The following is a 6,886-nucleotide window of genomic DNA, read 5'->3' as shown; positions in this document are numbered from 1 at the left end:
ATAGGCGTATTTTTAGGTCTGAACCATGAAACGAATATACTACTTCTAACCAATACAAAATGAGAAATAAAAAAGCGGAATGATAACGGTTGACTTATTTATTTACCTATTTATCTTTCAATTTATTATTATTCATAAACGCAATTAGACAATAATAAATTTTATGCTATACATATTATTGAAATATTGATTAATATTATGCTAATTTATGCATACAACTACGAGTATACGCCATTGTTTTATTTCGCTGATCTCACCGAGAGATCTCAAGTATTTTACCTATATGTATACATAGTAATGATGTTGTATTTATATTTTATGTACACTTTTATCCTTCCGCGATTTTAGCTCACGTTGTACATGCACCGGCATCGATCTCTTCTCGACTGTTCGCCACACGAGTGGCTTCGATAAATCAAAAAATGACATAATGAAGAATGAACGCTATCTATCAACTCTATCGCCACCATCGCTAGACAAAAATTAATAATAATATACGTTTCGTTTGTCCTCCGTGAAATCTATTTACTGAATCTTTGATGTCATTGTGTTGCTCTTTCGCGGTGTTAATCGTCCGTGGTGGGTACGTATATAGTATACGTACCTGCGTTTACTCTCGGAGTTTGACGCATTGTTCGGACACGAAGAAAGGAGAAAGGAGAGTGCGTAAAGCCGCGGTGAATAAGAGAGTATATTATTATTATTATTATTACTATTATTATTATTATTATTAAAATTATTGTATGTATACATGGACGTGGATTAAATGTCTTACTTTGGCCAGTCTAATGTTATGTGATCTACGTGGTACGCCTATATTAAAATAAAATTGTTCATTATGTATTATATTTTTGAAATGTAGTATGTATGTAGTACTTAGCGTGCACCAAAAAAGATTGCGCAAGTGCTATTTTATCGTATGGTTTTCATTATTTTCGTAAGTTCATAAAATAAATGCGTGTTTTTAAAGCAATAAAAGCTAATAGTTTTTTTTTTTTTAACTCATTTAGTTAATAATATGTTATAATAAAAATTGCATTAAATTTTTGATTTGTTAAATTAAAAGTGAATACCGATTTTTTATTATCTTTAAGAGATTAAAAAATTTTTTATTTATATAGCATACTTGATTTGTTAATTCAAAACTATAATTTAGCAATTATAGAGTATTTTTATATAGTTATTCATGAAAAAAATTTCGTCGCTCAAAAAAAAAAAACAGTTCATATTAAATTTTACCCAAAATTTATATTTTTGACATGAATACGAAATTGATTAAGATGACTGAGAAATGTAATAATCCAAAAATAAGTAGTTATGAGTTACAAAGCTTAAATTAAACTAACTTTAATTTTTTACTCATTAATGCCCAGTCTTGTTAATTTATTAGTATAATAAATAATTATGTGGATTCTATTATTATAATTTATAATACGCCATAATACAAAACAATGTAAATTTCAATTTCAATTATAATATAGGTTAAATTAGTATACGTATAGTGATAGCAATGATAGCATATTATACAGAATGGACAAACCAATTTTCCAGTCAAAAAGGAATTATTTAGTTTCCTACTATTAATATCGTAGATACTCTATCCAACATATTAAATAAATTTTAGTTGCATTGTAGTTGATATTTTTTACGTATTATCGGTATAAACAGATAAGCTCATTATACGACATAATACGTATATAACTATATATACATATTGGAATTTGGAATGGTGACTATAATGAGTTTATATTTTTTACAAAAATAAACGATACATTTTTCAAAACATGTTATTAGGAGTATGTCTTTTCAGATTATTTCAAGTCATACTAAACAACATTAAAAAAAAAAAATCTTAACTAAGTTTTTATTCTGAGCGGAACAATTGGTGTATTAATTTTACAATGACAAGTGTTTTTTATTTTGTGTATAAAAACATTTTTTATAGAAGGTACTTAAATAAACTACTTTCATTTAAATTTTTTTCTAGTAGTAAATTAGATCTAGATATTAGTTGTTGGGGGGGAGGGTCAAAAATATAAAATTCCCAATACTTTTTAAAATAACCAATAAAAATACAACTAAATTGATTTTATTTCTGTTGTTTTTGATAGCTTAACAATGAATTATTACTATAGATATTGAAAATTCTAACCAAAGCATACATATTTTCACTAACTAAACATGGCATAATTTTAAAATATTTCATATACATTTTTATATTTATAGATATTTGATATTGTTGATTTTTTATTCGTTTTAAGTATACAATTTTTGCTTTTTAGTAAAAAAAAAAACCTAGAATTTTAATAAAAAGTTCCACATAAGTTGTTCTTACTGCAGTTCGAAATAATCAAAAATACATAATCACAATTTTTTTTACAAATTTTGAATTTCAAATTTAGACGAAATTTGTCATCTAAAAAAAAATATTTAAAAAACGTTAAAAGTTTTTGAGTAAATTATTATTTTCTTTTAATAACACCATTCCATATGATGGTTTATAAGTTTATAACACAATATCATAGTCTACTCTCTACTATCATGAATATTATGAATTCGCATTAAACGATTACAGATATATAAATTATGTAGATACCTACCTATATAATGCGACTGATCATAGTAATAATAATATCTATCATGATCTTTTTGTTTCGAGATATTATTATTATTATTATTATGTTACTGTCGCTATTGTTGTTTTCGTGGTAGACAAAAAAAAAAAACTCAACACATATTTATACGTATTAAATAATAATAATACATACATTATTATTACCTATTGTAAGCATGGTCACAAAAACACATAACCTACGTTTATCGTCTGCATGGGCACAGTTATTCTTATTAGTATCTGTAATATCTGTATAAATTATTTATCATAATGAATAATGATACATGTATGATGCATATTGTAACGCGCCAAATATCTGTCACGTATCATACCCATCATCGGAAAACGCGATGGACCGTGATAATAATATAATATTTATTATTTTAAACAGTAATAGCTATTATGCTGTATCGTAATATTCGATTACATCGTTTTTACACTGTGCATTATTACTGCTCAAGCATAAAGTATTATCGCACAACAACACTACGAACGATCTTAAATAATTACCTATTTATCATTGGCGTACCTATACATAATGATTTTCTTCCTACTTGACAGTCGACGATAAACTGCAGTGTGTGTATCTATCAGATCTATTACCTTGGTATTAAACTAATCCAAAATTTGTGTGCTATCTTACTATGAGTATATAAGCTTGGTTAGGGATCCCAGTACCATCTGAAATATTAAACTTTTTTTTTTTCGTAAGAACATTTACAAATTCTGTGTTAAGGCATAGTATTACGTCTTATTATATAATTCGATGTTATTATTGCCAATTGATCACCCTTTCACATTTTTTGAAATTTATTTTTAAATTGTATTTAATTATTGTGGTTATCTCCATCGATATGGGCGATGCACATTTACTGGTATTTTAAGTACGATTAGGTTTGTGAAATGGTTAGTAATAGCAATAATTATACAAATTTAATTTAAACTTAGCAGTTCCAATTTCGTTGTTTTTTTTTTTTTTAATATTGGAATAAGTTAACCAATAGGCTGTTATCAAACTAAAAGGTAAGAACATAGTCTGTGTTTTCTCGTTGAAATTTTACAATATTTTAATTCTTAAACGGGTTTGAGTATATTTAAATGTTAATATTTTACATATTCATAACCTGCTTAGAAATTAAAATACTTGAAAAAAAAAATCAACGAGAAAACACAGCTGCAGATAATAATATTCTCACATTTAAGATTACTAATATTTAAAATAACAATATATGAATGTAAATATTATGGTACCCGTTAGATTTGGCTACGGAAGGCCGAGATGATACATTCGAATATGACACTATCCTATAAATTATTATAAACACATAATAATAATATTAATTATACAATATCCATTTTGAAAAAAAGGGTTTTTTAACAATTTAGGTACCATAATATTGACATATTGTTTTGTTCACAGAAGAATATTATTACAGCTGATTTGGATATTATCTTTAAAGCAATTGTATAACCCATTAAATTTTGTCTCATGCTTAGATTTGTATATTGTCAGTTCTTCATTTTGTACGTTTTTATTGAATGAAACACAGTTATATTGTGTATGTTTGATAATTAATAATTATGTACATTCTGAGATATTACATAATTATTAAAAAATTCTTCTACGCTCAAATCAATAATGATAATTTACTTGAGTTTTTTTTTTTTTTTAACATTCGCAATGGATTTAATTTTCCGAGTTATTTAATAACCATAACTGATTTTTATCGTTAATTAAATGAGACTAGTTCCAAACATCCAGTCTGCACCTGTCTTTCTTCTTCTTCTTATTTTTTTTTTTTTTTTTTTTTTGTATCAATTGATTTCTATTTGACTGTACATATACCAACTAGGTACTACACATAATATATTATACGTCATATATAGACATATTATAGGTATAAGTCGTATAATATTATACACAAACGGGTTTGTATTTAATTAATAGGTGTAAAATTTTCCGTATTGGACTACTATAAGTACATTATACTAAAATACTGTATACACGTTTTGCAGCGCACATACGATATGTGTTTATATAAAATAGACGATTCTCAAATAAAAAGTTTAAAATTCGTCTAAACAAGTTTCTCTGTTGAAACATAAAAATGCGAAACAGGTCTTGTGGATTTAAAAGTAATATTCATATTATTATATAAATGTATAAATGATTATATTGTTAATCTTTATATTATGTACATCATATCATAAATACCTATTATACGTATTCGGAAGCTGTGATTGTTTAAATGTGTTCGCGTCAATTCGAATAGACCAAATAAAAAACATTAAAATGATAGATTTTTTTATTATTCTGTAGATCTATGATAACTGAATACACAAGATATTTGCGTATAGAATTGTTAATCATGATTTTTATTTATTTTTTTTGTTCATCAAGACACTATAAAGAATACATTTTATTTATTTTGTTACAGGTTTTATTTAAGCCACATAGGTAGGTCCCTACTTAAGTTTTATGCATGTACGCAGTATGACTTCTTCTTTTTTTTTTAATGAAAATTACCCATTGTAAACAACAATTATTTTTCTTTATCGTTTTTGTAAATTTTGGTGGTTAAACCAGTTTCTTAAGTTAAAAAATTACTGAATAATGAATTCTAATATCATTTGCACGTCTAAACACTAAACATGTGCAATTATTCTTATCAACCAATAATTTTCGAATGGAAGAAAATGGGTCATCTTCTACAAATATTTTTGTAATATTTCAAACAATACTTAAAAAACATTTTTTTTTAGAATTCAGTTAAAATTCGCCGACGCTCAATTAACTAACTATAGCTGGTTTCACTAACGTGTAAACTGGTCTTTGGTAATAATGGAAAAAGTTTCAATTCAGGCAGATCAAAATTTCACAAAATATAAAAACAATTTTTCGGTAAAAATTTAAAATATTACAATCTACAATCGACATTTTGATGAAACTGCACTATGATATTATTATTGAATTTTTTTTCAAGTGCTTTATAATATTTAATTTGAAATTTTGTGGTTTAAAATAAATGAATTATGAAAAATGTAAAAAATTAGAAATCATTCTAATAAAAGAATACGTAGAACTTATAAAGCAAGAACCAAAACAATATTAAGGATTAGATTTTTTCACAAATTGAAATTAAATCACTCTACGAAAAAGGAAGCAGCTTTACGCTAAACTTTTTTTAAATTCTTTCAGAACAAACTAATGAGGAATCTTGTGCTAAAATCTTAAAATAAACCATTAAAAGTTTTATGATTATAAATTTTCAGCTATGTAATAATTTTTATGATTTTGAAAAATTGTTTAAAATAGTAATGACTATAAAAGTAAAATTCGGTAGTAAAAATGGATAGTTGATATTTAAAAAGAAAGAGTTGCATTACTTATTGGTGAAACTTAGCCAACGCGATGGACAAAATTCAATAACTCTACTATGAAATAATATTGAGCGTTATTTTTAGTTAACGCATTGACATACCGCGGTAAATGCAAGTAAACCTAATTCTATTATAAAAGTTACTAATTTATTTTTTCTTATTACCAAGACTTGGATTCTGTAGCTTTTGTTATTTATTATGAAATATAGGTAAAAAATTAGCTGAGTATCGTTTTTTTTTTTGTTTTTTTGGTAATTATGATATTATATTATTTCTTAAATTGCTGATACAATATATCTGATAAATAAAAAATATTTTTATAATATAATACTTCAGTAAGTAATTTTTAACTTTATGTTTTGAAATTTGCATGGGCACATATATACACACGCGCACATAATATTAGAATGTAAAATAGTATGTAACAATATACATGACTTATTTCGATAAATGCAATTTTGTCACTTGTTAATGGTTCGTATACGTTTTAGTCAAAAACGATTAATCAGTATACTTGTGATAGGATCTACAATCTACCAATGTAAGTGTTGTCAATACTCAATAATAATTATGAGGTGGTTTAATAAATGGATCCTATGACTTGTCGTATTTCCGCCTTAGGAACAAAATTCAATTTTTACTGACAGTTTTTCTGTTATATTGAAACACAAAGGAGTAAATATTCACTATATTATACTTTTATAATGATGAGTCGAAGAAATAAAGAATCAACATTTAAACGAAAATATAATTTATTGATATATAACCCGCAGACTGTAATGGCCATTAATTACATAAATTATCATAATTATTTTAATATCCTCCCAATGTATCATAATTTTTATGAAGTTTTGTTTTCTCTAAAAATAATAATATTTAGTATTGTATATT

This window comes from Melanaphis sacchari, unplaced genomic scaffold (genome assembly GCF_002803265.2).
Source record: "Melanaphis sacchari strain LSU unplaced genomic scaffold, SCAv2.0 Contig159_pilon_pilon, whole genome shotgun sequence".
In the NCBI taxonomy this organism is placed as follows: Eukaryota; Metazoa; Arthropoda; class Insecta; order Hemiptera; family Aphididae; genus Melanaphis; species Melanaphis sacchari.
This window is presented reverse-complemented; position numbering follows the sequence as displayed.